Below are 19,248 nucleotides of genomic sequence, written 5' to 3'. Positions count from 1 at the left end.
TGTGTAAAGCTGGCTCCGAATCCCTCCTGATGCACCAACACCGTATCTGGAAGACAGTGTCTTTCTAGGGGAGAAACATGCATGCTGGGAATGTCAGAACACTATGAAAAGTACACCCAGAACGTATTACATAGTCAGTGAAGGGTAAGCCTTTGCTGATTGGTGTGAGAAGCACACAGCTGGGAGTACTTCAGCTGGTGATGCTGCTCTGCTGTACCCCCTTGTGAGAAAACCCTCCAGGGCCATATCCCAGAGGCCTATGCCCCTCCCTGCACCCTTTTCTCCTTTCATTTATGCTGACCATTGCCTAGCTGTCTCCCTCAGTGCCTGATTTATTAAATGAGAAAACACCTGATCGGAAGGTCATTGTAATGACAATTCATGTAAGATGCTACTTGGTATCTTGTAACTAATTTTCATGAGCCCCTCCCTGGCCTGGAGAATCCCACAATACCTTCAGCATTTCAAACATGCGAATGGACCCCATCGGCTCTCTTGGGTTTCTGGAGAAACGGTTTAAAGAATGCCAGCTCTGTGGGGACAGGGACTTTCCTAATTCACTGTCGTATCCCTACCTGATGGAGTCGTGCCTGGTGCATAGCAGGCGCTGGACTAGTATTGGATGGCTGGATGCAGGAGGTAGTTCTGCTAACACAGGTGGGTAGCCAGGCACAGAGGGTGTGCTCAGATTCTCTGAGAAAGTTACTTGCTAAAATGGTGGGAAGTTAGTGACCTCTTCCATTTGAAATAAGCTACCAGGCTTTTCTGGATCTTTCTAGGAGCTTAGAACTAGACTCTGGCTGTCATGGCATGCCCCTGTGAGTGGGTGGGTGGGGGTTCCCCTGTATGGTTGTGTCTAGGATATAACTGGACTGACCTTTCTCTCCAAGCCACTGGTACTTGGGGGAGCGGTGAGAGCCTGATCTCTCTTGAAGGGATCGAACTAACTCTCTGAGCCTTGGAAGAAAGAAAAAAACCTTGACATGAATTAAAACAGCGTTTGAAGGGATCAAGAAACCCATCTTTGGGAAAGCTGCCATGATTCTTCTCCAGGTAGATTGCTTTAGTTGGGCTGGGATTTTCTCTCAGATACGAGGTCAGCTATTTACTGTGGTCCCTCCCGATCCATGGTTTCACTTTCTGTGGCTTCAGTTACGCGTGGTCAGCTGTGGTCTGAAAATATTAAATGGAAAGTTCCAGAAATAAGCAACTCACAAGTTTTGAACTGCGTGTTGTCCTGAGTAGGGCGGTGACATCTTGCTGTCCTACTCCTGCTCCCTTGGCTGGGACTCATCCCTTTGTCCAGTGCCTCCACACTGCCTGTGTTCCTGCCCTTAGTCACAGTAGCCCTCTCCACGATCAGATTCTCTGTCCCAGTATTTCAGTGCTTGTGTTCAAGTAACCGTTGTTTTACCTAATGATGGTGCAAGAGTAGTGGTGCCGGCAATTCAGATAGGCCAAAGGGAGGCCATAACGTGTTTCCTTTACGTGAAAAGGTATGTTTGGAAATATAGGGAAAAGCAGTATATGTACTGTACACTTCAGTGTATAAAGAGTTCTGTGCTGTCTGCGGCATTTACTGGGGGTCTCGGAACGCATCCCCCGCGCATAACGGGGGACTCTTGTACTAGTAGATTGCTGCCACAGTCCATTATTTACTGACGTGATTTTCTTGTGTAGGTTGGGCCTCTTTCCCCAACAAACGTAACAGGCCTGGGTGGAATGAGTCTCTTCTCCCTTTGTGTGCTCCGTATATTCATTACTAACCCCGCCCCCCTGAAACAGTGACCTTCAGGATTGAAGAGGTTGATAATTTCACCCGTGAACTACCTACCCCCTTGATACTTTCCCAAGATTCTTGAGGTGGCTAAATTCATTTCTGTTTGGAAGATGGATTTTATAATCACATTTTAAAACCAAGAAGTCTGTTACTGGCCCATCTCCTTCCCTGATGTAGAGGGTTTGGAACTGATGTATTTGCAACCGAAAAAGGTTGCAGCCAAAAGTTGGCTGCACAAATTGTAGCCAAAAAAGGTCTTACCTGTCTATATTTCTTTGGTAGAGTTTGCCAAGTGGTCTTGGACAGATCAAACCAAATCGAAAATAATGAATCATATACTAATGATATTTACTATTATCATTGTCATTTTTATTATAGTGACTTCAGTATCTCTGTTAGAGTGCTTGGAGCTTTACACGTACAATCTCATTTAATCCTCACAGCAACCTAGAAGGAAGGTACCATTGCCATTTTCTAGGTGGGAGAACTGAGGCTTAGAGCATTTATTTAGGTGGCTTGCTCAGTCACAAAGGGTGGGTAAGTGATAGAGGGGACATTTGAACTTGGGGAGCTGAGAGTTCAGGCTTTGCCATCAGACAGACCAAGTCCCTTTCTTGATGTCCATGGTGTGTCAGAGATGTAGAGGCCCTGCTCTCTCCATTCAAAGCAGACACAGCCTGAAGTCTGGGGACAAGCCGGAGGGTAGATGGTCCACTCTAAGCTCTGATTCCTCTAGGCCATCTTGGTGGAAAAGAGCAGAGCAAGATGAAGCTTGCCTGGAGGGCTTCCAGGAGGAGAGACTCTGTAAGGGTCTGAAATGTGGGAGATTTGCGGTAGGTAGGAGGAGCTGCAGGCATTTTGAGTGGAGGAATGAAGCCTAGAAAAGATTCAGAGATAGCTGCTCAAGTGTTCTGGCCTCAGTCTCCCCATCTTCCTAGGCACGTTTAACTCTTGAATGAAGCACTGCAGGAGATATTTTGCCCATGTCAGAAAAGTGCTACCAAGAAAAGGCATTTCCTGTGGCAGAAGCACGACTGTCAGTGGGTGACTTCTCTCTCCCCGGGTGCTGCAGCTGTTGTGTTGCACGGCAACCTGGTGTGGTGGAAAAAAGCTTCTTTGGGATTTCTCAGATGTGTGTGTTAGTCCTCGCTGTTAGATGTTCCTGCTGTGTGGCCTTGGGGCTGCCCCAGAGCTTCTCTGTGCTTCATATGTCTCACCTGCCAGACGGTTGATTTCCTTGGGTACTTGTAGCTCTAAAACGCATGGGCATATGATCTAATCATGAGGACACACAGCAGCAGTAAAATCCCTGCCACATCTCAAATTTGAATCACATGTTTATGAGTAGAAAAAAAATGTCTCATGTCTCCCGGGACATTTTCACTTAACTAGGACACACCTGACTCTGGTCTGCTTAAGGGCACTGAATTTGCATCATACCGAGGCCTCTGCCTGCCCCTGCTTCCTCCCCCCACTGGTAGCATGACCTGCAGCGTGATGGGACATGCCTGGGGCTCCCCTAAGTGCTGTCTTTTTCTCCTCTGCAGATAGCAGGGCCGGGGTCTGGGTTTGCCTCTCCCCAGCTCTGCGGACTTGACAGAGGGAGGAGGAGTGGGGCTAGGAGGCAGGGATAGAAGGCAGTGTGGGTGGGCAGGGGAAGGAGTCCTGAAATGACAAGCCCAGTGAGTCACTCAGCGGCGCTCCAGCTGGAGAGAGTCAGAGAGGGGTCTGTGGCACTGCCTCATGCAGCAGGCGGGGAACCAACCATGAGCTGGCATCCAGTCATTGCTGGGGGCGGCACTTCCTCCCTGGGCCTAGGCATGGAGGCGTGGGCGCAGAAAAAGTTCACTGAACTGGGAGGCAGGAGAGCAGTGGGTTCGAGGCAGGCTCTGCTCTGCGTCCCTGAAATGGAGTTAACGCTGTCAGTGAGTGCTGCTCACTCTGCAGGTACCATGAGTGCCTTACAGAAGCGGTCTCGTGCCACGCCCACAGCCATACCAAGAGGGAGGCACTGCTACTCTTCTCAGCTGGTGGATTATGGACCTGAGGCTCAGAGAGGTTAAGCATCTTGTCTGAAGTCACCCAGCAATGACTAAACAGCGGGGTGGGGGGCTGGATTACTCTTGGCCTTGGGAGCCTGTGGGCTAAATCAATGATTCTCAGCCTTGAACCTGCATGAGGACTACCCGAAGGGCTTTCTGTAATAAGGTTTCAGGTGAGGCTGATGCTGCGGATCAGGGACAACACTTTGAGAACGACTCTTCTCTATTCTGCTCATCTTCCCCGTCACAGTCTCCTCACCTGTGAAACGAGGGTCCGAGTCTCCTGCCACAAATGCCGTCTTTCTGATCTACGAAATCATGTTCTATTTTGGCCAATTTAATTGATGAAAGAGCAATAGCAGTTTGATAGACTGCCCTGCTGCTACTGTGTTTCTGTCACTCGTTTCCTTTTATTTTTGACAATTTGCTGTTTTATGTTTTGGTGCTTTCTTAGCGCATAAATTCCTTGACTTTTAGATATTCATTCGGATTATAGTCTTTATTAGTAGAAAGCCTCTTGCCCTGTCTAATTTAATGTTTTTTATTTTTTGTCTTGACAATGTTCTCATTTGGATGTCAGTGCCTCCCTCCTGGCTTCATTGCTTTTACTTGATTTTTACTGACAGATTTTTGTCTGTTTCTTTTAGCCTTAATTTACCACTTTGTTTAGGGTATATTTCTTATAAAAATATGTAATTGTATATATTTATTCACCTTATGTTATACTATATTTGATATATATGGGTATGTACATATTTTTAAATTTTTATTCTAAATGTGAATATATTTTGGCTTTCTGATTTTCTTCTGCTTTTCATGTCTTATTGTAATGAACCGTTTAAAATTTTATTTTATATTTTTCTCCAGTAACTTGAAATGTTAGCTTTACCTTTGTTGCTTCTCAGATATTTAAATTTTTCTTCAACCATAGTTTGTTAATGGTTCATGTGCAGAGTGAAACAGCATCTTTTGACTTCGTACTATGTAAGGTGATAACAGTTTTTCCTTTTTTTCATTCCCCTACCCTTATAATGTTACATTCATGCTTTTATTGTATATTTGGAGATTTTAAATATCTGTTGTATTATTATTACATTTTACTTTTTCACATTTTTCCTCTTCTCTTTAAAAAAGTTTTATTTTACCTCATTTTGTTTTGCGATATATCACAGTTATAACAGTTATTTAGACCTAATGGATCTTAGCGTTCATTGACAGATCTTTATTACTGTGGGCGTCCCTATTACCGACTTCCTTATTTTGATTACTGTCTTTGTCATAAAAAGCTTGACTTATAAATAACCTTCCTGAAAAGTTCATTCCGATTTATTGCACTTTGTTTCTTCCAGCATAAATGACAAGTTGAGCCCGTTGTTGAGGTTTGCAGGGGAGAAGTCACGTACTGGCCTGAGTTCTCTTCCTATTGTAGGTAACCAGCCACCCTCTGTGTGGCTGCTTCTACTTATTATGAGATAAGTAAACAAAATATGGGAAAAAACGGAACTCAAAGACAGAGACCTGGCAGTGGCAGCCGCAGTGCCCCAAGAGAATGAAGAGAACAATGAACAGCACTGGTTTGGGCCTCTACCTGTCCAGGCACCATTGGCCAAGACGAGGAAAGTTCTAGAGGTGGAGAGTCTATCTCAATAATCTCCCCAGGGCACCCAGGTCTGAGCACAGTTACATGCATAAAGGGGTTATCATCCATGTGGTCTGCACCAAGACAGACTTCATTATTCCTGCTAGTCGTGATGGACATACTAAGTTGTGGAGAAAAATAGAAGGGGGGATTGAATTTGTTGAACATTTTTGCAGTCACCCGGAAGTTACTGAGAGTATTGCAGTTAGCTCTGAAGGAGCATGTTCTGTTCTGTGGGTGATGATAAAGCATTGAAGGTGTTTGATGTAGTGAACTTGGACATGATCAATATGCTGAAGCTTGACTGTTTTCCTGGATAATGTGAGTAGATCTCTTGGCCAGAAGATTCTATATCATCATTTGCTGCTTCTGAGAAGAATACAGGAAAATTTTTTATTTATGATGGTTGAGGAGATAACCAGCTACTTCATGTTTTTTAACAAACTCCATACGTTATCTCTTACTCAGATATGGTTACACTCAGTTTACAAAGCAGTAGTGTCTTCTGACAAATCTGGAGTGATTGAATATTGGACTGGGCCTCCTCATGAATATAAATACTCCAAGAATGTGAACTGGGAATATAAAACTGACGCAGATTTATATGAATCTGTGCAAGGCTTATTCAACCAACATATATTTTTCACCTGATGGGAAGAAAATAGCTGCAATTGGTTTTGATAGAAAAGTTAGAATTTTCAGATTTTTAACTGGAAAACTCTTGAGAGTCTTGATGAATCACTAAGTATGTTTACTGAACTATAGCAGATGAAGCAACAGCTACCAGACATAGAATTTGGCCAACGAATGGCTATAGAATGTGAGTTGGAGAAGGTGGATACAGTGAGATGAATATAGTTTTTTAAAGATTTTATGTATTTTAGTTTTTAGAGAGGGGTAGGAGAGAGAGGGGGAGAAACATCAATGTGAGGTTGTCTCTTGAGTGCCCCATACTGGGGACCTTGCCCGAAACCCAGCCATATGCCCTGATTGGGAATCAAACTGGCAACCCTTTAATTCACAGGTTGGCACTCAACCACTGAGCCACACCAGCCAGGGCTAATTTAGTTTTTCATAAAACTGGACACTTTGTGCTGTATGGAACAATGCTGGGCATTAAAAGTCTACATTATAAGTGTTGAAACAAACTGGTGTGTGCAGACCTTAGGCAAAAAAGAGAATATTAGGGTGATGTAGTTGGCTTTGTTCCAGGGAATAGCCAAAGAACATCATGCTGTAACTACTAGAGAAATGAAAGCTTCTGAAAACCCTGTTCTACAAAATGTTCAAGTTGACCCAACACTAGTCTGTACGTCTTTCAAAAAGAATAGGCTTTAGTTTACCAAACGAGAACCAGAAGATACAAAAGTGCAGATTCTGACAGCGATGTTTTTAATGAGAAACCTTCTAAAGAAGAAGTCACGGCAGCTACTCAGGCTGAAGGACCCAGACGAGTCTCAGATGGTGCCGTTGCCCCACGAGCGTGGGAGACGTTCATATCAGACTTGCTCTGCTGAGTGCCCTAAGACAGTAGGGCACTCTGTGTTCACAGCGGAAATGGTTATTATAATGGACATACATTTCACTGTATGATTAAGGGCTTTGAGAATCAGACAGGAGATCCAACAGGTGCTGCTATGGGAGGAGAAAGTGTATGGGGAGGAGAATTTGACATGAATTTCATTCAAAATTATGACATGACAGACCATATACACTCAGCCTGGCTAAAGCTGGATTGAATATGAATGGATCTCAATTTTTCCTAACAGTAGTTCCAATGCCTTGGCTTGATAATAAGCACATGGTATTCGGACGAGTGACTAAAGGAATGGGAGTCCTACAAAGGATCTCCAATGCCAAAGTCAATTCCAAAACAGATAAGCCCTATGAGCATGTCAGCATCATAAATATTACTATCAAGTGATACTTGGGAATCCCTTAAGACTTCCTGAATGTACACACCATGTTTGAAGGATTGCCATATTGTATTTTTTTATTTTTCATTAAAGGTCATTTTAAAAAATATACCTAGTAATCAGTGTGCCTTTTAACCTCCAGACCCAGGTCTGACTTTGGTGTTGGAAAATTTTCTTGCATTTCCATAGTTTTCCAATTCAGTTCATTCTGAATTGGCTGCCTGTCCTCTATCTCTATCATCTTTCTGTATAACTTGCCACCTTTTTCAGATCTCACACTATTTCTGCTTATATCTTTCTTCGTCTTCATTTTGGGAGTGCTTTTAAAGTTTGTCCTTCATAACACATCTTTTTTCAGGGATAAGTCCTCTTGTGGACATAGAATAGATTGTTTATTGATGCTTCCATTGCTATAAGATTATCATTCACTGAGCGCTTAATATGCTCTAGGCACTGTGCTAAGCAATTTGCTTGCATTACCCCGTATAATCCTTGGAACAAGTGTGAGAGGCATGTGCATTGAGTTTCTTCACTCTATAGACTGCAAACAGATGCTTATGGAGGTCGAACCTTTCTCAGCCTCACCTAGGTGGTGCTTGCTGGGGCCAGGGTTCAGGGCTAGCCAGTTTTGCCACAGAGCCTGTGCTCTTGGCCATGATGACATAATGCCTTTCTAACCAGTAATTCTTTTCAAGAGCTATGTTGTCTGCTTTTTGTGTTTAAGAAAGGCTTTGACAGGTCTGGTGGGAGGTTTTTGTGTTTTTCATCATTGGATGCGGATGGTGTTTGCCTGTAAGAGCTTCTCGGCTCTTACACTGGAGCACTGGTTGATGAAATGACGGCTTAGATGATCCAGCAAACTGGAAGGCGGGGCGGGTGAGCTTGAGCCATGAGTAGTTCCAGAAGGGAAACTTAATCCCCGTGATATTTCTTCCTTGCATTTGGTGAACCCATTATACCATGAGCCAACTGTTTGCATCTGGCTTGCTGTTTGACCCGGCCATCGTGCCAGGTACAAACTGTGCTTGAACTTGTCCTCTTACTGGATTTACCACCTGCCCCCAGCTAGTTGTCTTCTTGGTGTGCCTGTCATGTGATTCCTGGGCTTTCCAGGGCTGCCGATGATACAAGTTGCTGTGGATCCCCACCAACAAGAGGGGGACTGGTGATGCAGCCTCACTGCCCCATGCTTGGCCCTCCGTCCTCTTTAGTGCCCCATCCCATCTCGGCAGCTCAGATGTGCAGTTCCTCAGTGACCTCTACTCTTGTTGCATAACCGTTCTGCCACTTCTCACAAAGCAAAGCTTGCCAAGGGGCCTCCCTGTCTTTCCCCTTTCTTCATCTCTTTTAGTAAAAAAGAGATTCTCTTAGGTTCTGGCACAGAGATAGCACCATTCCTAGGTTTTTCTTGAGCTGTGGCACGTTTTCCAGGCTTGCTGTGCTCGTTTGGTTATGTCAATGGAAATCTGGGCAGGAAGGCATTGCAAATCTGTGCTCATGTTGCCATGGCGATACGTAAATGGACAATTCCCTCCAAAGCCTTTTAGCCCCAACTGCCTGTGCTCATGAGTGTGGGGATGGGAGACAAGTGCCTGCTTCCTCCTGACTTCTCCTCTGCCCACCTACTAGTTGTATCTTCCTCTCTCTCCCTTTCTGCCTACCTGAGATCTCAGGCCTGGCCAGGAGGGCACTGTAGTCTCTGAACTGGACACTGAGTGGCACGAGGCTCTTGCCACCTCAGATTTGGTAGCTCTGTGGGAGTGGTCCTGGTAGTCTAGGTCAGGGTCAATTATGCTCTCTTTTAGGCAATCAAGAGACTTTATGATAAAGAGGGGTTCTTCTGGAAGCTCCACCAGGTATGGTTTCATGCTGAGAACTTAGGTTTTAGAAGCCTGTCCGGGGTTTTCTGGAACCCAGGTAGGGGTGGGTGCAGTCCTTGATTCTTGTGGCATTGATTCATTGTCAGGAGGTGAGAGAAGCAGTGTCAGGAATACACTGAGTGTGTCTCATTCGTCCTTAAGGGTCACGAACTTGGTGTATTGCTTCCATCTCTCTGTGTCTGGCACTAGGCACAGTCACATCCTTGAGTTTAGTTGGTGGACAGTCATTTCTTCCACTCCAGAGCCTGACACTCCAAAGCCATCAAATGTGATATGCTAGTGGCCTTCATTCTCAGGGTGAGAAAGGATGATCTTTGCCCATTGGACTTGATTATTCATAAATGACACTTGATAATCAAGCACTTGCTGCTTCAGAAAATTCACTAAACGAGGTTGCAGGATTTTCCCAATTGAGAGGACAGAAAACCAACAGAGGACACACACAGATCAGTAATTAACTCCTTGGGTGAATGTGAGGTTTTCTCTCTGAGATGTCGCTCGCTGCCATGCTTCGGCCTCTGCAAAGGCCTTTTGTTTTCCTTGCCAGCAGAGTAGCTGGTAATGGCCTCATGAGGAGAGAGAATATAGGAAGGGCAAAGGCAGGGAGTGGGGGCTGGTGAGGAGGAGAGCAGGAAACCTAAGGCAGGGAAGGCAGTGAGTTTAACTTAGGAGTCATTGGCTTTGAGGTACCCACGGGACACGAGGTGAGACAGCCAATAGACAGCAGGAAGAGGGGAAACAGGTCCGTGGTGGTGCAGAGGATGGCTTTGGGCTCCTATTTGCCTTTGTGCTTTGTGAGACTCCCTTAATGTTTTTGAACTTCAGTTACCTTACCTGGAAAATAGGAGCGTTCATAGCACCTCACAGTGCTGTTGTGAAATCACGCTAGTCAGTAGACAGGGTGTTGCGTCGGGTGCCTCCTGGCCTGACATAGTGCCCAAATCTTTTCTTTGAGGGGTGCTTTCTTCTGGAATATTCTTTATAACAGCCATGAGGCACTTTCTTATCTGGAATGCCTGTCCCCTGGCGAGGAGGATTGGTAAGACTTTCTGGCACTGAGGTGGTAGAGAAGAGTGTGGGGTCCAGGTGGTACTGAGGGCTGGCCATGCCGTGGGGTCAGGGGATGATCCTGGGGCCCTGGGCCAGGGGGGAAGAGGTAGGGGAGACTGAGTGCCGTCCAAGACCATCCACATCCAGGTGAGCCCTCTACCTCTTTCTGAGGCTGGGCTTCTAGGCCTCCAAGGCAGGATCTATTTCTTCATCAGACTGACGCTTGCTGAAAACCTCGGCAGATGGTCTCAGCCAGCCTTGCTGCCAGCAGCTTCCCAGACAGGAAGATTTCCAGAGACTGGCAGCCCTCTGTGAGAAACCACAGGGAATAAGGCAGAGGAGACTCAGGAGCCCTCGGCTTTTTCTCCGGGGAAAGGGGATGTCTGTCTCTAGTATGAGGGCGTCTTCTCTCCTTCTGTATACCATGGGGCCACTTTCCTCATGTGTCTACCCCGTGGGCTGGGGCCAGTGCACAAGCACATGAGTCTGCCTGCACCAGGCTCCATGGCAGCAGCCCTGACCTGGGCTGCTGGTGTGCTTCCTCGCTGCGGTCTCGGGGAACATCCTGGGTATGGATGCATGGAGAGCTTGCTTCTTCTCCCTTTCATAAGGAAGGAAACAGGGCCTGAGAAGTCAAGAACACTTGTTGGTTAATGCTCTTGTTGGTGCATATCACCAGAGGTACAGAAGGTAATGTGAAGGCCACATTCTGTCCTCTAGGCAGTGGGCAGCCACTTGGGGGCTGTAGAGCAGGACAGTGGAATGACTAAGGTGGGACTTGATGGTAAGAGTCAAGGTCAGGCAGTGTGATGCTAGAGGGCATAGAAGGGAGACAGACCAAAAGTCAGGGCATCTGGCACGGAATCCATCACAGCGGTGCAGACATGAAGCCAGAGAGGCCAGTCTGGGCTAGAGCCAGGGAGTCCTTCCATATGTCTGGCCTACTTCTCAGCATTCTGCCCCAGTCTATGAGTAATGTTTGGAGTTCAGTTTTTTTAAAAAACTTTTTCTTTGGGAAACCAGATATTACAGGTTGAAATATGTCCCCCCACAAAAAAAAATGTTGACGTCTTAGCCCCCAGTATCTGTCAATGTGGCCTTATTTGGAAATGATCAAGTTAATATGTCATCATCAGGGTGGGCCCTGATTCAGTACAACTGGTGTCCTTATGGAAAAGGGAAATTTGGACACAGACATGCACTGGGGAGGCTGCGTGAAGATGAAAGAAGAGATCTGGTGATTAGTGTACAAGTCAAGGGAGGCTCACAATTACCAGCTCTCCACCAGAAACTGGGGGAGGCAGGGACAGATTTCCCCTCCCAGCCTGTAACAGCATCCAAGAATGATCCGAGAATAACCTTGATCTGAGACTTGTGGCCCCCAGAACTATGGGACAGTACATTTCTGTTGTTCATGCCACCTAGTTAGGGGCATTTTCTGACAGTAACCCTTGACAGTTGTGTACACCAAGCTTTGCAGATTCCATTTTTCTACTTCTTAAAAATGTTTCTACTGATGTCGAATGATCATGTGTGACTTCCTGACCCCGAGGAATTCACTGGTGGTAAGTCTTCTGCATCTGGGTGGCAGAAGCTGCTCTCTGGGCTGCAGAGAATCCAGGTAGCTCCTGTGGGAAGAGGCTGCCAGGTCACGACCGTTTTCTGGGGACTTGCTTCCCATTTCCTCCCCATGTACCTGCCTGGCCCGCCGAAGCCTGGGGAAACCCCCAGGGGGTCTGGTGAAGAGTGGAGCGGCAGCCCCTGCCAAGGCCTGTGTGTGCAGACCTGGTCAGGCAGCCGGGCCAGCCTCCTTCTGCAGGGCCCCCCTGGGTCATTCCCTCAGCACCTATCCTGCCCTGACCCTAAGCTCAAGAGGGGCTAGGTAGTGAAGACTGGGACCTTGTTGTGGGTGAGCCCACAGTCTGGTTGGTGGCGTATCAAAACAGAGCAGAGGTTGCCTTTGAAAGTCAGGTGCAGTGTGGTGAGTTTCTTTGGAATTCCAAATCCTCCCATTCTGCTGAGTGGTACCGTCAGTTGGGTATTTAATCCACCAGCCCTCTGTTGTGGTTATTGTCTTCTCAATATTTGATTTCATCCCCTGTATATACTGACAAGCTCCCAGAGAGCAGAGACCTTCTGTCTTATTCTCCCTTGCATGGGGTAAGCCAACATTTGCACAGTGCTTATCTTCTGCCTCATTCAGCAGGGCTGTAGGATGCTTTTATCAGTGTCCTCATTATGTGAGAGGGAAACCTAGACTCTGGGTAGAGTGATTTGCTCAATGTTTCACAAGCTGAGGTAGACACAGGGATCCGTGGGTGCATAGTAGGTTCACAAGAAATGTAGTACCTCAATTGGCACCATATCAGGATTCTGCATTTGATGGTGCCTTCAACATTTCATGGTTGTCAATCTTGTGTCCTTGGCTAAGACCATGGGCCATTGGGAACAGGGATAGCCTCTTCCATGCACCCCTCCTCTGGCTCCCAGCCCCTACTTGGGTGCACATTCCCCTTCTGCACTGATTGACCGACATGGTGTTAAACATGTGGCCTTTTGCTGGCAACTCTAGGAGGGTGATGAGCTTTATAAATCTTCCTGGTGCCTGAAATCGAACCACACACATAATTCACTCACATGTACTTGCTCAGTTGGGCTTGCATTCTCTCTGTCATCCTGTCTCCAGCTCACACTTGACGCCTTACAGTTCTGGACTTCTCCAGCACACAGTGGCATGTTTGGTCTATCCCAAATTCCTGACCTTTAGGCTTTGGGTCCCCATGGGCAGCTTGTTGCCATTCAAACACCAGGTCCTGGCCCTCGGTGAGGCTGCATCAAGTGTTCTGCCTCCTTCCCTCTGCTTTCGAAGCACTGCGCCTGCCTGGGCGTGGGTGGAGAAGGGGGTGATAAGCCAGGAGTGCCCTGGGAGGTGGCAGGGTTCTGGATCTGCAGCCAGCCCCTTACCCCCATTTGCAAAGCCTTGCCAAAAACCTAGAGTTGTTATTGAGTTTGTTTAAAGGGCCTGAGCCCATGTCAGGAACTGAGGGGAATGTGGAGAAAAAAATGATTGTTTCCAGAGATACAAGTCAGCCAACAGAGGTTCTAGTGAAAACTCAGACTTGTGTTTAACTACAGGTTCAAATCCCCATCGACTAGCTTTGACCTTAGGTGAAAGATTCCACTTCTCTTAACTGAATTTCTTGGTAAACTTTTATACAGTTTTTGTGAGCATTACTGTAGCACATAGTAATACATTGTTGGCACCCAGTAAGTATTAGGTTGAGACACTGCGGCCCCTCACCTCCACTGCAGTGCTAAGAACTGACCCACAGACAATACCTGGTGGGTACCAGGCATCTTAAAGGGGCTTTACAGACACTCATTCCTTTCATTCCACGGGCACCCAGGGAAAGACTGAGGCTCAGAGTGATATAAGGAATTGTCCAAGGTTCCAAGGTGTGGAGCTGGGTTTTGACACAGACAGTGTGGCCCCCAAGGACCTTTAAACGTCATACCCCGGGGCCTTGCTTAGACCAGCCTATGCGATCTTGGACAACGCCCCTATGCCTTAGTTTCCTCATTTTTAAAATCGGGATGAGGGTGCCAACTAGGACCCTCAAGAGAATTCCTTGAGCTTTTGCAAAGGGCATGGTAGGATGCCTGGCTCATCTTAAGCACGCGGTAAATGGCGGCAGCTCTTCCCATGAGGAACACGTGCACAAGTGACCACGTGGAAGCTGTCAATGTGGCTTTGCTCTAAGGTATCCCAGCTTTTATCGTAGGTGTTTGCAGAGTAAGCTCATTGTGGGCTGGATTAGGGGAGATGGGAGGGGGCACTCTGGGTAAGGGGGCGAGGGGATCATCTTGGTCAATGGAGAGGAGGGGGAAGCAGAGGGCGAGGAGGCCAGGGTGCCAGCAGCAGAGTCTCCATAGGAATGCTGGGTTTGGGGAGCTGGGATGGAGACTTCGGGTGTGGATTGTGACCTTTGGGCCGTGAGGAGATACTGAGGAGTCTAATGCTCACAGGGATCATTTCAGAGTCTTCTGGCCCCGTAGGCAGTTTGGCTGTGACAGACTTCTCATTCATTCAGTTCCTGGCGTCCTTCCCTGGTGAACTGAGCACTCGCAAAGCAGGGCACGGGATGCTTGTCCATCCCTCCATCTGCTTTCCCAAGGGGCTGACCCTGGGCCCTGGACACATCCAAGGCTTTGAGTTTAGTGCCTTTCAGCTGCTGTTTGTGTCACAAATGCCTGTCCCACAAGGGGCATTAAAAATAAACCAGTGGGTAATAGCATTTCTCAAAATAACTGCTTGTAAAGTGCTTTGCTGGGGTGATTGGCTACTAAAATTAGACTCCCTGGAGTGTGTGTGTGGGGTGTGTGTGTGTATGAGAGTTTTATACCCATTTCCCCCAGGATGAGACCCACAGTTGGTGCCTTTTTGTTCCATGGTTCCTTCTGTCGTTGCTGGGTATCCCAGAGATGTGATTACCCACTCACCCCACGATGCCTTCTATCCTCCATTCCTTGATAAACTGGAGCAGTCGCCGCCCTACATTCCCTGGTTGTCCTACCCCAAGGAGCAGAATTTTGAAGACTCTTTGGGGGCGGGGTGGCCTCATTGTAGCAGTGGCCTCATTCCTTGGTGTGCCAGGTAATAATATCACACCATGGGGGCATCTCACTCAGCCTGCTGTCCAAGGGGGAAACTGGGCCACAGAACAGCAAGGTAGCCCCTCTCAAGGTGCCCTAGTAACTGAGGGCACGGACATGCCATGTGCAGGGCTCTCACTCAGGGCCGAGGCTCTGGAATTCTTCAGTGGTCTCCCAGGCCAGTTCTTTGGGCCACCAGGCAGCTCAAACCCAGTCATTTCTTCATTCGCTAATAATACAAAAGGGAAAGTGGGTACCCTTAGAGGAAATTACAGAACAAAGGGAGTCAGCACTGGGGAAAATTTGGGTGCAGGACAAGCAGAATCTGGGGGCCAGAGGCTGGCTGATTTCCTTTTAGATAATGACTTGCCTTGAAAGAGTGGCCTCAGTATCCCTGTATTTGAAATGCAGGAACATTTGGTAATTCATTTAGCAAGCACACACACACACACACACACACCCCTATATATGTATATATGTATATTATGGGCAGGCACTGGAGTTACACGGGTGGCTCACAGGGAAAACAAGGTCAGGAAACATTTACAAGCCAGTGCGCTGTATGTACGCACCTCCGTAAGGCTAGGGTTCCGCATGGTCCAGGGAGAGAAATGCATCCTCGACACCCAGGCTGCATCGCTGTGTTTGCTGGCCTGGGATGGCCCCTAGAGATCTGAGTCCTGGAGGGGAAAGCCTGTGAGGGTTTTACCCTACATGGAGGCCCAGGGAGCAGTGAATTTCCAGTTCCCTGTGGTGTTTCTACAGTGGAAAGAGCACAGACTATGGAGTCAGGTGGACTCTGTGACCATAGGCGTATTATTTAACCTCTTTGAGCCTGTTTTTTCAACTGCTAAGTGTGAGTAAGCATAGCATTGACCTCCAAGGGCTCCTGTGAGGATTAAACCACGTAATGGATCCAAGTGTTCCATGTGGTCCTGGTATGTAGTAGGCACTCCACATTTATAGAGATTTGTAGTGGTTATATTAGTGTTAAACTAATAAAAACTCTGTTTGCCTGAGAAGTTCTAATAATCCTTTTAACCAGTGTGATGGTAATTTCATTTTGGGGTATTACCAAGTCCTTGCTGTCTGTAAGACCATCAGAAAGCTGGAGTCACTTACTGGAAACTGTTCCGTTTCTGAATGCTGGAGTTCAGGTGAGGTGGGTACATTTACAAAAATTTAGATCACATCCTATGTTAGATGCATTATGGGAGCTGGATATTTCCGAGGAATCTTCCCTACAAATCCACATGTACAGCCAAAAATTGTTGATTGCTAAAGTTAGCAGGAACCTTAGACATCAAGACATATGGTCCTTTAACCCAGTGATTATTGATCTGGCATATTGCCCGCCCCCCAATACCCCTGTGGGACATTTGGTGTACCTGGGGTGGCATGTTACCGGTATCTAGTGGACAGAGGCCAGAGAGTTGCCAAGCGTCCTACGATGATAGGACAGCCCCTGAAGGACAGTCAGCTGGCCATGCCTCAGCATGGTGGCCTTTCTTTGTGTTGACTGACAACAACATTTGAAGGTCTTCTAGGGTAACTGCTTAGGGGATTTACCACCTTGCTTGCTATCTCTTGGACACCCATGGGCCACCTGAGGACCAATGGATACACTGGCCTTTGCTGGGTTGGTGCTTAATCAGTGCGTGTTGAGCAAATACATGAAAGAGAACACAGAACCTGCATATGGCACAAGGTGTCTGATGATAAAGGCTGAGGTTACTGCCTCTCAGACTTGAGCAGCATCAGCATCACCTGGCAGCTTATTGTTAAAACAGACCAGCTCCATCCTCAGGATTCCTGGCCCTGTAGGGCTGGGGCAGTAACCAAGACTCTGCATTTCTCACGGGTTTCTGGGTGATGTTGCTGGTGAGGGCTTAAATTATTGTCCTTCTCAAATAATTTGCATTTCAATTTTACTTTTACTGTGTTTTACTCCTGGGGATGTGGTAGGCAACAACAACAATGAACAACATATTGCTCAATAAAATATGTTAGAATCAAAGAAGTGAATTCCTAATGGTGGAATTTCAGGCCCAGCTGTATGTGGGGCTTACTGATTTAGATTCCGTTATATATGCCTACTTTTAGGGCTGACCTGAATGGAGACCAGCTCAGCAGGAGGGCACCCTCCCTAAAGCTGCTGACATTCCACCTGCAGGGATTCTTGAAACCTGCCTGCTCTTAGGAAGCTCATTTCTAAGAACCTCAAGGGGCCCTGAGCGCAGGCCTGGACTTGTCATGGCCTGAGGGAACACACCCTCCCAGCAGGGGGCAGAGGCCTGAATACTTTTCTTGAGAACCAGAGGAGAGAGACTGCTCAGGGCTATCTGTGAGTTCCAACTCGAGATCAAAGGAAGAGTGCTGTGTTGTTTGAACAGGGCCAGGAGAAACCCTCCAGCTTTGCCCGGGGCCAGGGCTGGCTTCCCTGTGACTTCTTCACACACCCTGCTGCTCCTGTGTTTTTCAGCTTCAGGAGAGGCAGTCAGGAGCGGACCTAAGCCTGCTAGCCCGGCATTTACAACAGTAGAATTTACAATAGCTCATACTTGTGGAGCAGTTACTGTGTGCGGAGCACTGTTGGTAAATATGCCTGAGATTCACATCAGACCGAAAAGGGTCAGGAAAGATTAGGAAGAGTCAATATTGGTGGAGCACGTCCTCAAACAATTCCGAGGCACTCTGCGTACATTATTTAGTCTTTAAAACAACCCTCAGAAGTGGGGGTATGATTGAACCCATTTAAAAGAAAAGAATATGGAGGCTGTGGGAATTTGAGTAACTATCTCAAGATCTCTCAAAAAGTAAAAGGGTAGCGTCAGGGTTGGATTCAGTAATATTCTGGAGCCCGGTGTTTATCTGTTGTCCTGTGCCAGAGTGGGGTGGGAAGGGGAGGGAGGAAGATTCAGGGGAGGGAGGAAGATTCAGGGGCGGGAGAGGGAAGGGCATGTTTGATTTGTGCTCAGTCTGCTGGCTCCTAGACCGTGGTTTCCCCCATAGAGCCTATCCCGGCGACTGCAGCCTACATTAGCTCCTCTTTCCAACCTCTCTTCCGACCGGATACGGATATTTAATTTGGTTTGGATGATGATGATGATGATGATGAACTCCATATTGTAGAATTGAAAGGCCCTTGAGAACAGGGATTGTCCTCAGGGTCCCTCCTGCTCTCCTGGGATGCCTTGTAGAAGAGGTCAAGGTGGTGGTGATAAACACCCAGGCTCACCCAGAGGTGGTACCTGGCTCACAGCTGGGGTGACAGACCATTGCAGTTTGCATGGGACTGTCCTGATTTTAGCACTGCAGGTCTGAATTCTGGAAACCCCCTGGTGAAACCAGAAAAACCAGGTTGCAGTGGGTTACTTTGTACCTCTTTGCTAGGCAAGGACACCGTTGTCTGGGGACATACAGTGTACTCTAAGCCTCATCTGTGGTTATTGGTGGAGGCTGATCCCTGGGCCTGCTTCTCAATGCCTGATCCAGTCCTCTCTCCTCCCAGTGCCCCTGCAAAGTGAGGCTCAGTGGTCTCCTGCCCTCTGCCTTTAAGATACAGACTTTATAGCTAGCAGCTGCTGTCTTGTCTCTGGGCTCCTTGCTGCTTTCATCTTCTTTCAGAGAAATGACCCCCAAATTGAGAAGCTGTGGCTGAGAGATGCTTACAGGACACTTGTGATGAGCTGGGGACTCATTGGGGTTACTCTCTGAGGGGCAATGTGCACCCTAACAGCTTGTTGTTAGCAACACAGAACTCACTTGTCCTGAACCACAGAGCGTAACAGTTCTTTACCAGGGACCAGGGGCCATCGACGGTTCCCACGGTGGATCCTGGAGCTGAGAACTGACTTACTGTGAAGATAGAACACCAAGTTCTAGACGAGCAGTCTCCAAAGTGACATGCACAAAACTGTCCTTTGGAAAATGGGAAGAAAATATTAAAACATCTATTTCTGTTGACTTTCATTGTCCTTGAAAAGGACTCTTTCTCTGTGTTAATAATGTATGTAACTTTAGGCATCTGGAGAGCATACAGACACACACACGTCGGGGTGTGCACTGCCGGGGCTGCTCATCCGGAAGTGCTCTCTGTGCTGCCGAAGCAGGTGTATTGTAACAGTCGTGAGATCTCGTGGCTGGGGCACAGGGGTTAGGACTTCCTTCAGCCAGGGGAGGTCCAGATGAGGAACAGAGTGAGTCTGAGTGTAAACTGGCTTAGAACATCTCCCGGTTGATGTTTAACTGCTGCAGATGGTGCTTAAGTGTCTCTGTGGCGGATGTG

The 19,248-nt window shown here is 47.3% G+C and overlaps 1 protein-coding gene and 1 pseudogene across 9 annotated transcripts in view; both read left to right on the top strand.

Annotated features, from left to right (window-relative positions):
* Positions 1–19,248, top strand: part of KCNMA1 (potassium calcium-activated channel subfamily M alpha 1) — a 728,885-nt gene that overhangs the window by 119,490 nt on the left and 590,147 nt on the right. The gene's annotated exons all lie outside the window — the stretch shown is intronic.
* On the top strand, positions 5,372–7,385 carry LOC118993857 (peptidylprolyl isomerase domain and WD repeat-containing protein 1-like; annotated as a pseudogene).

The sequence above is a fragment of the Sturnira hondurensis genome, unplaced genomic scaffold (assembly GCF_014824575.4).
Source record: "Sturnira hondurensis isolate 20B ecotype Veracruz unplaced genomic scaffold, ASM1482457v3 Scaffold0008916, whole genome shotgun sequence".
In the NCBI taxonomy this organism is placed as follows: domain Eukaryota; kingdom Metazoa; phylum Chordata; class Mammalia; order Chiroptera; family Phyllostomidae; genus Sturnira; species Sturnira hondurensis.
Note: the sequence above shows the minus strand (reverse complement) of the source record. Positions and strands in the feature narration are given on the sequence as shown.